The 19,147-nt window shown below is 46.3% G+C and overlaps 1 pseudogene; it reads left to right on the top strand.

Annotated features, from left to right (window-relative positions):
• The first annotated feature begins 5,075 nt into the window (after window positions 1–5,075).
• Window positions 5,076–6,415, top strand: LOC707635 (eukaryotic translation initiation factor 3 subunit F pseudogene; annotated as a pseudogene).
• Window positions 6,416–19,147: the final 12,732 nt, after the last annotated feature.

Below are 19,147 nucleotides of genomic sequence, written 5' to 3'. Positions count from 1 at the left end.
ACTCGGTCTCAAAAAAAAAAAAATGAGGCCTGGCGCGGTGGCTCACGCCTGTAATCCCAGAACTTTGGGAGGCCAAGATGGGCGGAACATCTGAGGTTAGGAGTTTGAGACCAGCCCGACCAACATGGAGAAACTCCATCTCTACTAAAAATACAAAATTAGCCAGGCTGTGGTGGCATGTGCCTGTAATCCCAGCTACTTGGGAGGCTGAGGCGGGAGAATCACTTGAACCTGTGAGGCGAAGGTTGCGGTGAGCCGAGATTGTGCCATTGCACTCTAGCCTGGACAACAAGAGTGAAACGCCATCTCAAAATAAATAAATAAAGTGTTGGAATTATAGGCGTGAGTCACGTGCTTGCCCAAAAGTTCCTAATCCCCAAAATGTCACAGTTTAGTAAGGCAATACGGTGTCCATACCACCCAGTTATGTTTTGGGTTGGGCAGGACCTAGAACCATAGGGGTTTATAGTATGAGCGGTGAGGATAGAGCACTCTGTGGTTGTAGTGAATAAGAAATGGTTTCTCTATTTAAGGAACGTCTAATCTTTTACAGCAACTAACCATAATGGAATGTATGCTCTACACAAGGCATTAACAACTTCATTTAGGAGTTAAGAGGTTGGGAAATTCACTTTGGGCTGAGAGAGCTAGAGGAAAGTGTTATGGAGGAGGTAGCTTTGCTGTCATGCTTTATAAAGTAAAATTTTATCAGGTGGTAAAGTGGAAAGAGATTGAGGAAATAGGAAGAGCAATGGTTTTTCCTTTTACAGAGGCTAAAAAAGGAAACGTAAGTTACACTTTAAAATAAATTGCATTTTATTCATTATTTATTATTATTTTTTGAGACAGGTATCACCATGTTGCTCAGGCTGGAGTGCAGTTGCACAATCTCAGCTCACTGCAACCTCGACCTGAGCTCAAGTGGTCCTCCTACCGCAGCCTCCTAAGTAGCTGGGACTACAGGCCAGCACCACCTTGCCTGGCTAATTTTTGTGTTTTTTTGTAGAGATGGGGTTTCACCATGTTGTTCAGGCCAATATCGAACTCCTGGCCTCAAGCCATCTGCCCTCCTTGGCCTCCCAAAGTGCTAGGATTATAGGCATGAGCCATTGTACCTGGCCCTATTTGTTAAGAAATGAAGTCTTGGCCAGGCGCGGTGGCTCACACCTGTAACCCCAGCACTTTGGGAGGCCGAGGCAGGCAGATCACGAGGTCAGGAGATCGAGACCATCCTGGCCAACATGGTGAAACCCCATCTCTACTGAAAAAAAAAATACAAAAAATTAGCCGGGCATGGTGGCAGATGCCTGTAGTCCCAGCTACTTGGGAGGCTGAGGCAGGAGAAGGGTGTGAACCCGGGAGGCAGAGCTTGCAGTGAGCCAAGATCGTGCCACTGCACTCCAGCCTGGGCAACAGAGTGAGACTCTGTCTCAAAAAAAAAAAAAAAAAGTCTGCTGTGTTATCCAGGATGGTCTCCAACTCCTGGCCTCAAGGGACCCTCCCACCTGAGCCTCTTGAATAGCTGGGATTACAAACATGAGCCACCACACCCAGTTTCAAATAAATTTTATTTTATTTATTTTTTTTTTTGAAACGGAGTCTTGCTGTGTTGCCCAGGCTGGAGTGCAGTGGCACAATCTCGGCTTACCACAAACTCTGCCTCCTGGGTTCAAGTGGTTCTCCTGCCTCAGCCTCCCAAGTAGCTGGAACTACAGGTGGGCAACTACCATGCCCGGCTAATTTTTGTATTTTTAGTAGAGACGGGGTTTCACTGTGTTAGCCAGGCCAGTCTCGAACTCATGACCTCGTGATCCGCTGGCCTTGGCCTCCCAAAGTGGTGGGATGACAGATGTGAGCCACTGCGCCTGGCTTTTTTTTTTTTTTTTTTTGAGATGGAGTCTTGCTCTTTCACCCAGGTTGGAGTACAGTGGCGCGATCTCAGATCACTGCAACCTCCGCCTCCCAGGTTCAAGCGATTCTCCTGCCTCAGACTCCTGAGTAGCTGGGATTACAGGGCCGTGCCACTATGCCCAGCTAATTTTATATTTTTAGTAGATACAGGGTTTCACCATATTGGTCAGGCTGGTCTTGAACTCCTGACCTTGTGATCTGCCCGCCTCAGCCTCCCAAAGTGCTGGGATTACAGGCATGAGACACCGTGCCTGGCCCCTTTTATTTTATTTTTAGAGAAAGGCTTTTTGTTTGTTTGTTTGTTTTGTTTGTTTGTTTTGAGATGGAGTCTCACTGTGTTGCCCAGGCTGGAGTGCAATGGCGCAGTCTTGGCTCACTGCGACCTCCACCTCCCAGGTTCAAGCAATTCTGCCTCAGCCTCCCGAATAGCTGGGACTACAGGCCCGTGCCATCACACCCAGCTAGTTTTTGTATTTTTAGTAGAGATGGGGTTTCACCATGTTGACCAGGCTGGTCTTGAACTCCTGACCTCATGATCCACCTGCCTCGGCCTCCCAAAGTGCTGGGATTACAGGCGTGAGCCACCGTGCCCGGCATAGACAGGGTTTTGCTCTGTTCAGGCTGGAGTACAGTGGTGCAATCATGGCTCACTGCAGCACTGAACATCTGAGCACCTCAGCCTCCCAAGTAGCTGGGACTACAGACATGTACCATCACGTCCAGCTAATTTTTAAAAATTTATTTTTGGCAGAGATGGGGTCTCACTGTTGCCCAGGTTAGTATAAACTCCTGGAGTCAAGCCATCCTCCTGCCTCGGCCTTCCAAAGTGGGATTACAGGCGTGAGCCATTGTGCCCAGCCTGATGTTCCTTTGTATAGCAACCTCTCACCTCCTTTTCTGTCTTGAACCCACTTCTATGAAGCTATGATTCTCACCACTGAAACTTGTCAAGGTTATCTGTGACCTCTACATTGCCATGTCTCAGTGGTCAATTTGCAGGCCTCCTTATACTTTTCAGCAGTATTTGACTTGGTTTATAATTCTTGTATGGAAACACTTTCTTCCTGTGCTTTTTAGTGTACCACACGCTCCTGATTTTCCTTCTTCTATACTGGCTACTCTTCAATTTTATTACTCTCTCTGGTTGTCCACTTGATGAGAGCACTTAACGTACTTCTCTTCATAACCCCAGCCATACCTGACCCATGGCAGACACTCCATTGTTGAATGGATTAACCTGAATGTTTACCAACATGGGATATATAGAAAAGTGCGATGGGGCCAGGCTGGGCGTGGTGTCTCATGCTTGTAATCCCAGCACTTTTGGGAGGCCGAGGTGGTCGGATCATGAGGTCAGGAGATCATGACTATCCTGGCCAACATGGTGAAACCCCATCTCTACTAAAAATACAGAAATTAACTGGGCACAGGCCGGGCGCAGTGGCTCAAGCCTGTAATCCCAGCACTTTGGGAGGCCGAGACGGGCGGATCACGAGGTCAGGAGATCGAGTCCATCCTGCCTAACCTGGTGAAACCCCGTCTCTACTAAAAAAAAAAAAAAAATACAAAAAACTAGCCGGGTGAGGTGGCGGGTACCTGTAGTCCTAGCTACGCGGGAGGCTGAGGCAGGAGAATGGCGTAAACCTGGGAGGCGGAGCTTGCATTAAGCTGAGATCCGGCCACTGCACTCCAGCCTGGGGGACAGAGCGAGACTCCGTCTCAAAAAAAAAAAAAAAATTAACTGGGCATGGTGGTGCGCGCCTGTAGTCCCAGCTACTCGGGAGACTGAGGCAGGAGAATCGCTTGAACCCAGCAGGCAGAGGTTGCAGTGAGCCAAGATCACACCACTGCACTCCAGCCTGGGGACACAGCGAGACTCTGTCTTAAAAAAAAAAAAAAAAAAAAAAAAAAAGTGAGATGGGGACATAACATTAAGGCCTTTGAAAGTCAAAGGGTTTTGAACTTTTCTAAGCAATTGGGAACCACTAAGCCCTAGAGTACCATGATGCATGGTCTAATTTAGTTTCATTTACTCTAATGGTGGGCTTTAGAATGGATTACGGGAGAGAGAATTGGAGGCAAAGAAATAAATGTTGAGGCTATTGCAGTATAACAGTCATAAAATAATGTTAGGGCTGGGTGTAGTGGCTCACATTTGTAATCCCAGCACTTGGAGAGGCCGAGGTGAGAGGACTGCTTGAGCCCAGGAGTTCAAGACCAACCTAGGCAACATAGCAAGGCCCCATCTCTATTAAAAAAAGGAAAAAAATAATGGTGACATGTAGTTGGGTGATGGCAGTAGAAATGGAAAAGATGCATTTAGAGACACTGTGGAGCAGGGTCGATAGGGCTTGATGACGAACAAGCTGACGTATCATCAGATAGACATCATATTAGGTAAGATCAGCAGGCAGACAACCTTCTAGACTCCTATGGACTGCCCTAGAGAACCAGTGCTCTCACCCTGTGCATCAGGGAGGCAAGGAGTCAGCATGATCCCTTGGGAGGGCCTGTCCTCAGGGAATTTTAATTCACTTAGGTCTCCTGGTCCTTAGTATTAGTCAGTCATAGGAACCTCTGGGTTTGTCCACACGCCCTAAGAATCTCTCTTATTCTTAGGATAAATATCTTGGCCACAATCCTGAACCTCAAAAAAAAAAAAAAAAAAAAAAAAAAAAAAACCATTGTTGGCCAGGTGCAGTTGCTCACACCTGTAATCCAAGCACTTTGGGAGGCTGAGGTGGGCGTCACGAGGTCAGGAGTTCAAGACCAGCCTGGCCAACATGGCAAAACCCTGTCTCTACTAAAAATACAAAAATCAGCCAGATGTGGTGGTGCATACCTGTGATCCCAGCTATTCAGGAGGCTGAGGCAGGAGAATTGCTTGAACCTTGCAGGCAGAGGTTGCAGTGAGCCGAGGTCACGCCATTGCACTCCAGCCTGGGCGACAGAGCAAGACTCAGTCTCAAAAAAACGCTGGGCACAGTCACTCATGCCTATAAATCCCAGCACTTTGGGAGGCCGAGGTGGGACGATCACCTGAGGTCAGGAGTTTGAGACCAGCCTGATCAACATGGAGAAACCCTGTCTCTACTAAAAATACAAAAAAATTAGCCAGGCATGGTGGTGGGCGCCTGTAATCCCAGCTACTCGGGAGGCTGAGGTAGGAGAATCGCTTGAACCCAGGAGGCGGAGGTTGCGGTGAGCTGAGATCACGCCATTGCACTCCAGCTTGGGCAATAAGAGCGAAATTCCATCTCAAAAAAAAAAAAACATTAATATAGAGCTTCTCTCATGACAAGATGGCCACCCTGGCATTACCAGCAAGTGTTCCTCCAGCTATGCTGCCCCAGTCCTGATGGCAGCGTTAGCCTCGGTCCCAGCCCCAGCCCCAGCCCCAGCCCCAGCCCCAGTGCCAGCACCAGCAGTGGCTGCAACTCTAGCCTCATCTTTAGACCCTACAGCAACAGTGGCTAAGACTGCGGCTCTGGACCAGACCCCAGCCTCAGCGCGAGCTCCAGCGCAGACCCCTGCTCTGTCTGGTCCTGCTATCCCAGGGCCCTTTCCCGGGGGCTGCGTGGTCAGGCTGCATCCTGCCATTTTGGCCTCCATTGTAGACAGCTAAGAGTGACACAATGAGGGAGCTGCCTGAGTTACCAGGAACCTGTTGGGAATTGTTGACAAACACTTAGTGGAGGTCACCAATTGGTTTTCAGTGCCGTACAATGAGTCAGAAGATGAAGTGGCTGTTGACATGCAATTTGCTAAGAACATGTATGAACTGCATAAAAAATGAGCTCATCCTGGGCTGGTAGGCTACAGGCCATGACATCACAGAGCACTCTGTGGTGATTCATAAGTACTATAGCCTGATGGCCTCCAACCCCATCCACCTCACTGTGGTCACAAGTCTCCAGAACCGCTGCGTGAGCATCAAACCCTATGTCAGCACTTTAATGGGTGTCCTTGGGAGGACCATGGGAGTGATGTTCACACCTCTGACAGTGATATATGCATACTATTGACACTGAACACATTGAAGTTGACCTGATTATGAAGACCTGTTTTAACCCCAACTAAGGTATCGGACTCTCAAGTGACTTGCAGCAAGTAGGAGGGGCATCAGCTTGCATCCAGGATGCCCTAAGCACAGTGTTGCAATATGTAGAGGATGTACTGTCTGGAAAGATGTCAGCTGACAATACTGTGGGCCACTTCTTAACGAGCCTTGTTAAGCAAGTACCCAAAATAGTTCCCAATGATTTCGAGACCATGCTCATCAGCAACATCAATGACCTGCTGATGGTGACCTACCTGGTCAATGTCACACAGTCACAGACTGCCCTCAATGAGAAACTTGTAAACCTGTGAATGGGCCCCAAGCAGTTCACCTGCCGGTCTAGGTCTCAACCCCAGGACTCAGAATGAAATGAGGGAGAAATGGGTTTTTTGTGGTCTTGAGTCACACTGAGACAGTGAACTGCTTGTGACTCTAATAAACATAGCCTACCTTTTGTAAAAAGTAAAAAAAATACATATATATATTTACATAATATATACTTATATATATTTATAAACATATATATATATCACCACGCCCGGCCTATGCCCTACTCTCTCATACTGTGCTGCCAGCACAGCACCTCCCATCACAACACCATAATCAATCGTTTTTACATAATCATATATATAAAGAATCCCGGCCAGGCGCGGTGGCTCACACCTCTAATCCCAGCACTTTGGGAGGCCGAGGTGGACAGATCACGAGGTCAGGATTTCGAGACCATTCTGGCGAACACGGTGAAACCCTGTCTCCACTAAAAATACAAAAAATAAGCTGGGCATGTTGGCGGGCACTTGTAGTCCCAGCTACTCGAGCGGCTGATGCAGGAGAATGGAGTGAACCCGGGAATTCTGAAAAAAAAAAAAAAAATTGGGGTTCTGTCAGAAAGCAAGAAAGGGAGAATAAATATTGGATAAGATGGCTGGGCGCAGTGGCTTACACCTGTAATATCAGCACTTTGGGAGGCCGAGGCAGGTGGATCACGAGGTCAGGAGTTCAAGACCAGCCTGGCCAAGCTGGTGAAACCCTCTCTCTACTAAAAATACAAAAATTAGGCCGTGCATGGTGGCTCACGCCTGTAATCCTAGCACTTTGGGAGGGCAAGATGGGCAGATCACAAGGTCAGGAGTTCGAGACCAGCCTGGCCAAAATGGTGACATCCCATCTCTACTAAAAATGCAAAAATTAGCTGGGTGTGATGGTGGGCGCCTGCAATCCCAGCTAATTGGGAGGATGAGGCAGAGAATTGCTTGAATCTGGGAGGTGGAGTTTGAGCCAAGATCGCGCCACTGTACTCCAGTCTGACAACACAGTGAGACTCCGTCTCAAAAAATTAAAAAGTAAATATTGGCTAAAACAAGTAGCAATGTCTGTCACACCTCCTGAGAGGCTACTGAACTCTAGTTATATGCTAGTGTTACCTGTGGAGACCTGGGCCTGAATTTTTTTTTTTTTCTTTGAGACGGAGTCTTCCTTTGTTACCCAGGCTGGAGTGCAGTGGCACAATCTCAGCTCACTGCAACCTCTGCCTCTCGAGTTTAAGCAGTTCTCCTGCCACAGCCTCTCCAGTAGCTGGGATTACAGGCACCCATCACTATGCCCAACTAATTTTTGTATTTTTTAGTAGAGATGGGGTTTCACCATGTTGGCCAGGCTGGTCTTGAACTCCTGACCTTTGGTGATCCACTCGGCCTCCCAAAGCGCTGGGATTACAGGCGTGAGCTACCACGCCTGGCCAAATTATGATCTTATATGTGAAAATAATTGAGTATGTAAAAATGATTGATTATGGTATTGTGATGGGAGGTGCTGTGCTGGCGGCACAGTATGAGAGAGTAGGACATAGGCCGGGGGCGGTGGCTTACGCCTGTAATCCCACCACTTTGGGAGGCCGAGGCGGGAGGATCACTTGAGGTCAGGAGTTTGAGACCAGCCTGGCCAACATGGTGAAACCCCGTCTCTACTGAAAATACAAAAATTAGCTGGACCTGGCAGCGTACGCCTGTAATCCCAGCTACTCGGGAGGCTGAGGCAGGAGAATCGCCCCAACCCAAGAGGCGGAGATTGCAGTGAGCCGAGATTGCGCCAATGCGCTCTAGCCTGGGCGACAGAGCAAGACTCCATCTCAAAAAAAAAAAAAAGAATATGACATAAACAGGCCTTAGAGATTAAAGGCTAAAGATTAGCCTCAAGTTAGGAGAAGAGAATATGGTGCTCCAATAGTTCCAGAAATTTCTATCAGCAGAGTTGAGAGCTTCCCAAAGCACAAATTATATATAGGGCATAAAAAGGAAAAAAAGAAAAACACTGCTTTACTAGGCTAAGGAATAAAGGGGTTGAGTAATTAAGAGAGGCAGTCGAGTTAAGAACAAAGAGTTTTTCAACTAGAAGATAGGGGAAGGCAACATGAGATATTAAGTATGTCCAACTTCAGGCTCCCAAAGCCTGGAGAACAAAGCTGTTGAGTACATCTTGTTCCTACACTGGGGCCTAATGGTTTTCCCGTTTTGAAAAAAAAATGATGTAAATGAATTCTCTGAAACAAAGACACATTTTGAGGAGGAAATGTTTGTGGAAGTTTCAAAGGATTCTTTTTTTTTTTTTTTTTTTTTTTTTTTGAGACAGAGTCTTGCTCTGTCACCCTAGCTGGAGTGCAGTGACACAATCTTGACTCACTGCAACCTCTGCCTACTGGGTTCAAGCAGTTCTCTGCCTCATCCTCCCAAGTAGCTGGGATTACAGGCGCCTGCCACCACACCCAGGTAATTTTTGCATTTTTAGTAGAGATGGGATTTCACCATGTTGGCCAGGCTGGTCTCGAACTCGTGACCTTGTGATCTGCCCACCTTGCCCTGCCAGTGCTGGGATTACAGGCGTGAGCCACCATGCACGGCCTAATTTTTGTATTTTTAGTAGACCTGGGGTTTCACCAGCTTGGCCAGGCTGGTCTTGAACTCCTGACCTCGTGATCCACCCGCCTCAGCCTCCCAAAGTGCTGAGATTACAGATGTGAGCCACCGCGCCCAGCTGTCTTATCCAATATTTATTCTCCCTTTCTTCCTTTCTGACAGAACCCCAATTTTTTTTTTTTTTTTCAGAATTACAATGTGCTTATCTTTCCATGACTCCCTTGCCGCCCTGGAAATGTTAATAAAACTTTGTCACAGGCAGGATGCAGTGGCTCACACCTGTAATCCCAGCACTTTGGGAGGCTGTGGCGGGCGGATCACCGAGGTCAGGAGTTTGAGACCAACCTGGCCAACTGGTGAAACCCGTCTCTACTAAAAATACAAAGAAATTAGCTGGGCATGGTGGCAGGCACCTGTAATGCCAGCTACTCGGGAGGCTGAGGCAGGAGAATCACTTGTACCCAGGAGGCAGAGGTTGCAGTGAGCTGAGACCACACCATTGTACTCCAGCCTGGGCAACAGGAGCAAAATGCCATATAAAAAACACACAAAAACAAACAAACAAAAAATTCATTAATTTTTTGAAGACAGAGTCTTGCTCTGTCGCCCAGGCTGGAGTGCAGTGACACAACTATGGCTCACTGCAGCCTTGACCTCCTGGGCTCAAGTGATCCTCCTGCCTCTGCCTCCTGAACAGCTGGTTCCACAGGGGTACACCACCACACCTGGTTAATTTTTAAAAATGTTTTGTAGAGACAGGGTCTTGCTATGTTGTCCAGACTGGTGAAGCAATCAATCCTCCCACCTCAGCCTCTCAAAATTCTGGGATTACAGGCGTGTGAGCCACCTGGCCCCAGCCTATGCATGCAATTAACAGTTAAAAAAAAAACATGGCACTAAATAAAGTTCAACATCCATGCATGATTAAAATTAAAATAAACAAAAAAACACCTGTCTGAGCAAGGTGGCTCATGCCTATAATCTTAGCACTTTGGGAGGCTGAGCAGTGAGGACTGCTTGAACTCAGGAGGTCAAAACCAGCCTGGGCAAAATATCAAATATAAAAAATTTGATGGTGTGCACCTGTGGTCCCAACAACTAGGGAAGCTGAGGTAGAATACCCTGAATACAGAAGGTTGAGGCTGCAGTGAGCTGTGTTCGTGCCACTGTACTCCAGCCTGGGTGACAGACACCCTGTCTCAAAAAAAAAAAAGTTTCACATTTTGGATTTTTGGATTCAAAATCTGATTCTAATATTTTTATTTATTTATTTATTTTGAGGCAGGGTCTGACTATATTGCCCAGGCTGGTCTAGACCTTCTGGGCCCAAGCTATGCTTCTGCCTTGGCCTCCCGAAGTGCTGTGATTACAGGCATGAACCACTGCACCTGACTCTAATTCTATTTTTTTGATCCTATATTTTTTAAAGTCTCTCAGTTTTAATTTCCATTAGGACAAATGTTGGTAGATACAACCTACATAAACACAAAGCTTTTTGGGGTCTTCAATACATTTTAAGAATATAGGCCAGACATGGTGGCTCACACTTGGAAATCCCAGCACTTTGGGAGGCTGAGGCAGAAGGATAGCTTGAGCAAGGGAGTTCGAGACCAGCCTGAGCAATAGTGAGACCCTGTCTCTACAAAAAAAATAAAAGAGGCCTGGCACAGTGGCTCACACCTGTAATCCCAGCACTGTGGGAGATTGAGGCGGGTGGATGACCGGAGGTTAGGAGTTTGAGACCAACCTGGCCAATATGGGGAAACTCTGTCTCTACTAAAAATACTAATTAGAAATAAAATAAAATAAAATAAAATAATAATATAGAGGAGTTCTAAGACAAAAAAAAATTGGGAAACACTGATATATGAGAGTATATATAGGCTGGGCATGGTGGCTCATGCCTGTAATCCCAGCTGAGGCAGGGGGATTGCTTGAGCTCAGGAGTTGGAGACCAGCCTGGGCAATATGATGAAACCCCATCTCTATCAAAAATACAAAAAATTACTTGGGCACAGTGGTGTGCACCTGTGGTCCTAGTTACTTGGGAGGATCTCTTGAGTCTGGGAGGTGGAGGCTGCAATGCTGCACTCCAGCCTGGGTGACAGAGTAAGACCCCATCACACACACAAAAAAAAGAGATTATATATACTTGCTTATCCCAGTATCTAATGTATAAACACTCAAATAAATAGTAGTTTTTTTTTTTCTTTTTTCATTTTTGGAAACAAGGTCTCACTCTGTTGCCCAGGCTGGAGTGCAGTGGCGCATGACCATGGCTCACTGCAGCCTCAACCTCCCGGACTCAGGTGATTCTCCCTCCCTCTCACCTCAGCCGCCCCCCTCCCCTGGCTACCAGTAACTGGAACTACAGGTGTGCACCACTGCCCCTCTTAAACTCCTGGGCTCAAGTGATCGCCTGCCTGAGCCTCCAAAAGTGCTGGGATTACAGGTGTGAGCCACCATGTGCAGCCAGTAGTACCTGTTAATATGTAGTAGGAGCATAGGGGAGTGGTGGGGGCAAAGTTTGAAGTTTGGTGACAGATTGTAAAGGGCTTTCAGTGCTATTGATAAAACTTTAAGCAGGGATGACATGAGTGAATTTTGTAATTTAGGAAGCCAAGCCTAGGAGTGGTGGGCAAAGAGGTGGGGAGGCTGGTCCATGGGAATCTAGCTGGGGAGTTGTTGCAATTGTCTAGGGAAAACCTGAAAAGGAATTGAACAAATGTATCAAGAATGGGAAAGGGGCCCCGTGCGGTGGCTCACACCTGTAATCCCGGCACTTTGGGAAGCCAATGTGGGCAGATCACAAGGTCAGGAGTATGAGACCAGCCTGACCAACATGGTGAAAGCCCATCTCTACTAAAAATACAAAAATTAGCCAGGCATGGTGGCACACGCCTGTAATCCCAGCTACTCAGGAGGCTGAGGCAGGAGAATCGCTTGAACCTGGGAGGTGGAGGTTGCAGTGAGCCGAGATGGCGCCATTGCACTCCAGCTTGGGCGACAGAGTGAGACTCCGTTACAAAAAAAAAAAAAAAAAAAAGAATGGGAAAGGATGAAAGGACATTAATTTGAGAAGCATTTCTCGAGGTAGAATCAGCAGGATTTGATAAAAAATTGGATGTGTGACCAAAGAGAAAGGAAGAAGTTTAAGATAACTTCCAAGGTTTCTGGCCGGGCGCAATGGCTCAAGCCTGTAATCCCAGCACTTTGGGAGGCCGAGGCGGGCAGATCACCTGAAGTTGGGAGTTCGAGACCAGCCTGATGAACATGGAGAAACCCTGTCTCTACTAAAATTACAAAAAATTAGCCGGGTGTGGTGGTACATGTCTGTAATCCCAGCTACTCAGGAGGCTGAGGCAGGAGAATTGCTTGAACCTGGGAGGTGGAGGTTGCAGTGAGCTGAGATCACACCATTGTACTCCAGCCTATGCAACAAGAGCGAAACTCTTTCAAAAAAAAAAAAAAAGAGAGAGAGAGATTTCCATAATGGGAGGCTGGGTACGTAGTGGTGCTTTTTCAATTATTTATTTATTTTTTATATATTTTTAGAGACAGGTTCTTGCTGTCTCACATAGGCTGATGTGCAGTGATGCCATCATAGCTCACTGTAACCTTGGACTCCTGGGCTCAAGGAAATCTTCCTGCCTAAGCCTCTTTAGTAACTGGGACTACAGGTGCTGGCCACCCTTATTTTTAATTTTTTTTTTTTTTTTTTGAGACAGGTCTCTGTTGTTCAGGCTAAAGTACAGTGGCGCGATCTTGGCTCACTGCAACCTCTGCCTCCCGGGTTCAAACAATTCTCCTGCCTCTGCCTCCCGAGTAGCTGGGGCTACAGGCGTGCACCACCACACCTGGCTAATTTTTGTTAGTAGAGATGGGTCTCACCATGTTGTCCAGGCTGGTCTCGAACTCCTGGCCTCAAGTGATCTACCTGCCTCAGCCTCCTAAAGTGCTGGGATCACAGGAGTGAGCCACTGCACCTGGCTTACATTTTTTTTTTTTTTTTTTGTAGAGGCAGGGTCTTGCTATGTTCTTAGGCCGGTCTCGAACTCAAAGCATTGAGATTACAGATATGAGCCACTGCCCCAACCAAGTGATGCTTTTAAATAAGGGTGTATATATTTGGAAGACAAGCTTTGTTGGGAAAGATGATACATACTGAGCCAGAAGTGCTGTGAGACTCAGTAGGTAAGGAATCCAACAAGCAGGCAGAAATGCAGGATTAAGGCTACAGGAATGGTCAGGGCTACAGGAATATTTCAGGAGTTGTCAAGAGGTAGATTTAGGTTTTTTTTTTTTTTTTTGAGACACAGTCTCGCTGTGTCTCCCAGGCTGGAGTGCAGTGGCGTGATCTCAGCTCACTGCAAGCTCCGCCTCCCGGGTTCACCCCATTCTCCCGCCTCAGCCTCCCAAGTAGCTGAGACTACAGGCGCCCGCCACCACGCCCGGCTAGTTTTTTGTATTTTTAGTAGAGACGGGTTTCACCATGTTAGCTAGGATAGTCTCGATCTCCTGACCTCGTGATCCACCCACCTCGGCCTCCCAAAGTGCTGGGATTACAGGCTTGAGCCACCGCGCCCGGCCTGAGGTAGATTTAGTTTAATGAGAAGACAACATTTGCTGAGCATCTGTTAAATGGCAGACACTCTGGTGTTTGTGCATGGGTAGGGCACTCGTAATTGATGGCCTCAATTTTCTTTGAAAGGGAAACCAGGTCGGGCGCGGTGGCTCATACTTGTAATCCCAGCACTTTGGGAGGCCAAGGAGGGTGGATTACAAGGTCAGGAGTTCAAGACCAGCCTAGCCAAGATGGTGAATCCCCGTCTCTACTAAAAATACAAAAATTAGCTGGAGCCGGGCATGGTGGCAGGCGCCTGTAATCCCGGCTACTCAGGAGGCTGAGGCAGACGAATCGCTTGAACCCAGGGGATGGACATTGCAGTGACCTGAGATTGCACCACTGCACTCCAGCCTGGGTGACAGAGTGAGAGTCTGTCTCAAAAAAAAAAAAAAAAAAAGAAAAGAAAGGAAACCCTCGGCCTGGCGCGGTGGCTCACGCCTGTAATCCCAGCACTTTGGGAGGCCGAGGCGGCTGGATCACCTGAGGTCGGGAGTTTGAGACCAGCCTGACCAATATGGAGAAACCCTGTCTCTGCTAAAAATACAAAATTAGCTGGGTGTGGTGGTGCATGCCTGTAATCCCAGAACTCGGGAGGCTGAGGCAGGATAATAGCTTGAACCCAGAAGGAACAGGCTGCAGTGAGCCAAGATCGCGCCATTACACTCCAGCCTAGGCAATAAGGGCAAAACTTTGTCTCCAAAAAAAAAAAAGAAAGAGAAAGGGAAACCCTCTAAAGGGCTGGGGGGCAGGGCATTTGGTCAGTCTTGATGAGAAGAGTTTGGGACTGCTCCTTTGGCCACTTTATCATTCTTGCAGAGAATGCTCCTGCCTTTGGTGATGCTGTCTTCTCATTAAATGGAAATCAAAGACCATTTCTACTTTACCTTTGAAATTTAGCTATTTTCACAGTTGAAGAGCATAGGCTTTGATGCCAGATAGATGTGGGTTTGAATCTGCTTCTGCCCCTTACTAGCTGAGTGACCCTGCCTGAGTAATTTAACCTTCTTGGTCTGTTTCCACATCTATAAAATGAGTAAAATAACTACCTTGCTGGGTTATTATGGATTAAATGAATAATGAAAGTAAACAATTAGTTCAGTCCCTTCACATAATTAGTGAAGAAAAGATATTATTATTATTATTATTTTTGAGATGGAGTCTCACTCTGTCGCCCAGGCTGGAGTGCAATGGCATAATCTCGTCTCACTGCAACCTCTGCCTCCCGAGTTCAAGCCATTATCCTGCCTCAGCCTCCTGAGTAGCTGGGATTACAGGCGCCTGACACCACTCCTGGCTAATTTTTTGTATTTTTAATAGAGATGGGGTTTCATTATGTTGGCCAGGCTGGTCTCAAACTCCTGATCCACCCGCCTCAGCCTCCCAAAGTGCTGGGATTACAGACGTGAGCCACTGCACGCAGCGAAGAAAAAATATTATTTCTGAGATACAGTCTCACTCTGTTGCCTAGGCAAGTGGCAGTGGCTTGATCATAGCTTACTGCAGCCTTGAACTCCTTGGCTCAAGTGATCCTCCTGCCTTAACCTCCCAAGTAGCAGGGACTAAAGGCGCACACTACTACACACAGGTAATTAAATTTTTTTTTTTTTTTTTTTTTTTTTTTGTAGAGACAGAGTCTTGCTATGTTGCGCAGGCTGGTCTTGCACTCCTGGGTTCAAGAGATCTTCCCACATGGACCAGCCGCAGTGGCTCATATCTGTAATCCCAGCACTTTGGGAGGCTGAGGTGGGCGGATCACCTGAGGTCAGGAGTTCGGGATCAGCCTGACCAACATGGAGAAACCCATCTCTACTAAAATGCAAAAGTAGCCTGGCGCAGTGGCGGGTGCCTGTAATCCCAGCTACTAGGGAGGCTGAGGCAGCAGAATTGCTTGAACCCAGGAGGCAGAGGTTGTGGTGAACCAAAATCACACCATTGCACTCCAGCCTGGGCAACAAGAGTGAAACTCCGTCTCAAAAAAAAAAAAAAAAAAAGAGTTCTTCCCACATCAACCTCCCAAAGTGCTGGGATTATAGGCGTGAGTCACCTCACCCACCCGATCATTATTAGTCCTCCCAACAACTCTTAAGAGAAACATACCATATTCTTATCCCCATTTTTTACAGAAAAAGAAAACTAAATGTAGATTTGGGAATTTATAGCCAGCTTTTAACCGATGGCTAGCATTTGAATTCAAGTCTAATTGTAGAGCCCTTTCTTATCCAGGAAGACTATGTAGCTGGAGAAAGGAGGACCACGTAGAACTCTGAGGAATATCAATGTTTAAGAGGTGGGCAGGAAAAGAGAAAGAAGAACCAGAGATAAATTGTCTAAGTATTAGTTTGTTAGGGCTGCCATAACAAAGTACCAAAGGCTAAGTGGCTTAAACAACAGAAATTTATTTCCTCACACTTCTGGAGGCTAGAAGTCCAAGGTCAAGGTATTGAAAGTTGTTTCTTCTGGGGCCTCTTGTAAATGGCTGCATCTTGTCTGGTGCCCTTTTTTCATTTTTTGAGATGGACTTTCACTCTTGTCACCCAGGCTGGAGTGCAATGGTGCAATCTCAGCTCACTGCATCCTCTGCCTCCTGGGTTCAAGTGATTCTCCTGCCTCAGCCTCCTGAGTAGCTGGGATTATAGGCACATGCCCCCACGCCTGACTAATTTTTGTATTTTTAGTAGACACAGGTTTTCACCATGTTGGCCAGGCTGGTCTCAAACTCCTGACCTCAGGTGATCCACCCATCTCAGCCTCCCAAAGTGCTGGGATTACAGGCATGAGCCACTGCGCCCAGTCAACCTTAGTTACTTCTTTAAAGACCCTTTCTCCAAATGCAATCCCAGACTGAGGTACTGAGGGTTAGAACTTCAACACAGGAATTTTGGGTGGGGAGAAGGGAGGCAAAATTCAGTCCCTAACACTGTATATGTTTTCATGGCACCCTTTGTTTTCCTTCACAGTATATATTATATATACATACACATACACACATATACATAGTATATATGTAATTATTTTATTTCTTAGTTATTTGTTGAATTATTGTATCTACATTTCTAGAAATTGTTCCTTTAAAAATCTTTTTTTTATTTTATTTTTATTTTTAGACAGATTCTTGCTCTGTCACCCGGGCTGGAATGTAATGGTGTGATCTCGGCTCACTCAAACCTCTGCTTCCCAAGTTCAAGCAACTCTCCTGCCTCAGCCTCCCAAGTAGCTGGGATTACAGGCACGTGCCATCACGCCCAGTTGATGTTTGTATTTTTAGTAGAGACGGGGTTTCACCATGTTGGCCAGGCTTGTCTTGAACTCCTGACCACCTGATCCGCCCACCTTGGCCTCCCAAAGTGCTGGGATTACAGGCGTGAGCCACTGCACCTGGCCTGTTTTTTTTTTTTTTAAACCAAGCAATGGTTATGGAAGTCTTGTCATTTTTAGTTGTGTATTCCCTAGCGATACATAGTTTTTTTCTGTCTGGTGCTTGAATCAGGCTTACATATATATTAAACATACTTCTTTTTTGTTTTGCTTTGAGATGGAGTCTTGCTCTGTGACCCGGACTGGAGTGCAGTGGTGTTATCTTGGTTCACTGCAACCTCTGCCTCCCGGGTTCAAGTGATTCTCCTGCCTCAGCCTCCCAGGTAGCCAGGACTACAGGCATGCGCCACCATGCCCAGCTAATTTTTGTGTTTTTTTTTTTTTCTTTTTTTTTTTAAAATTAATTTATTATTATTATACTTTAAGTTGTAGGGTACATGTGCATAACGTGCAGGTTTGTTACATATGTATACTTGTGCCTTGTTGGTGTGCTGCACCCATCAACTCGTCATTTACATCAGGTATAACTCCCAATGCAATCCCTCCCCCCTCCCCCCTCCCCATGATAGGCCCCGGTGTGTGATGTTCCCCTTCCCGAGTCCAAGTGATCTCATTGTTCAGTTCCCACCTATGAGTGAGAACATGCAGTGTTTGGTTTTCTGTTCTTGTGATAGTTTGCTAAGAATGATGGTTTCCAGCTGCATCCATGTCCCTACAAAGGACACAAACTCATCCTTTTTTATGGCTGCATAGTATTCCATGGTGTATATGTGCCACATTTTCTTAATCCAATCTGTCACTGATGGACATTTGGGTTGATTCCAAGTCTTTGCTATTGTGAATAGTGCTGCAATAAACATACGTGTGCATGTGTCTTTATAGCAGCATAATTTATAATCCTTTGGGTATATACCCAGTAATGGGATGGCTGGGTCATATGGTACATCTAGTTCTAGATCCTTGAGGAATCGCCATACTGTTTTCCATAATGGTTGAACTAGTTTACAATCCCACCAACAGTGTAAAAGTGTTCCTATTTCTCCACATCCTCTCCAGCACCTGTTGTTTCCTGACTTTTTAATGATGGCCATTCTAACTGGTGTGAGATGGTATCTCATTGTGGTTTTGATTTGCATTTCTCTGATGGCCAGTGATGATGAGCATTTTTTCATGTGTCTGTTGGCTGTATGAATGTCTTTTTTTGAGAAATGTCTGTTCATATCCTTTGCCCACTTTTTGATGGGGTTGTTTGTTTTTTTCTTGTACATTTGTTTGAGTTCTTTGTAGGTTCTGGATATTAGCCTTTTGTCAGATGAGTAGATTGCAAAAATTTTCTCCCATTCTGTAGGTTGCCTGTTAATTTTTGTGTTTTTAGTAGACATGGGGTTTCACCATATTGGCCAGGCTAGTGTTGAACTCCTGACCCCAGGGGATCCACGCACCTCCGGTCTCCCACAGTGCTAGGATTACAGGTATAAACCACTGCGCCTGGCAAACATACTTCTTTATATGCAGCAATATAATTCTAATATCCAAAGTCTCTGTGGACGTAATTCTGCTATTTATGATTGCTGCTCATTCTCATTCATGGTGGCCTACTTCCTGTTGCTTTGTGTTTGTGGGATTTTTATTAGTGAACACATATTCAAAGGAACTTAACACTAGGGATTTTTTTTTTTCCTTATAGTTTATCATCTGAACTTCAGGAATTTTTTTTATGTTTGCCTTGAAGGCAGCTTTCTCCAGAGAGGATTCGTATTTGGTTCTCTGCAATGCCTATCAATTAGGTCACTATTACCCTATAACTACTTCAAAATAAATTCCTGGGCCTGGTCAGGCTTGGTGACTCATGCCTGTAATTCCAGCACTTTGGAAGGCCCAGGTGGGCAGATCACTTGAGGTCATGAGTTCGAGACCAGCCTGGCCAACATGGCAAAACCCCTTCTCAACTAAAAATACAAAAATTAGTCGGGCATTGTGGTGAGTGCCCATAATCCCAGCTACTTGGGAGGCTAAGGCAGGAGAATGGCATGAACCTGGGAGGCAGAGGTTGCAGTGAACCGAGATCACGCCATTGCACTCCAGCCTGGGCAACAGAGGGAGACTCCATCTCAGTAAGTAAGTAAGTAAGCAAGTAAATTAAATAAATAAATAAATAAATAAATAAAATTCCGGGCTTGAAGTGTTTCTGTCTATTCAGGTAATATAAACTTAGACTATAAACTCATGAAGACTAGCCTGTGAATACCCAGGGGAGGTCTTCACAATCCCCCACTTGCAGCCCTGATTCAGAGCCAAGATTGTGGTAGGGACATTTCCTTG

The sequence above is a fragment of the Macaca mulatta genome, chromosome 1 (assembly GCF_049350105.2).
Source record: "Macaca mulatta isolate MMU2019108-1 chromosome 1, T2T-MMU8v2.0, whole genome shotgun sequence".
Lineage (NCBI taxonomy): Eukaryota > Metazoa > Chordata > Mammalia > Primates > Cercopithecidae > Macaca > Macaca mulatta.
Note: the sequence above shows the minus strand (reverse complement) of the source record. Positions and strands in the feature narration are given on the sequence as shown.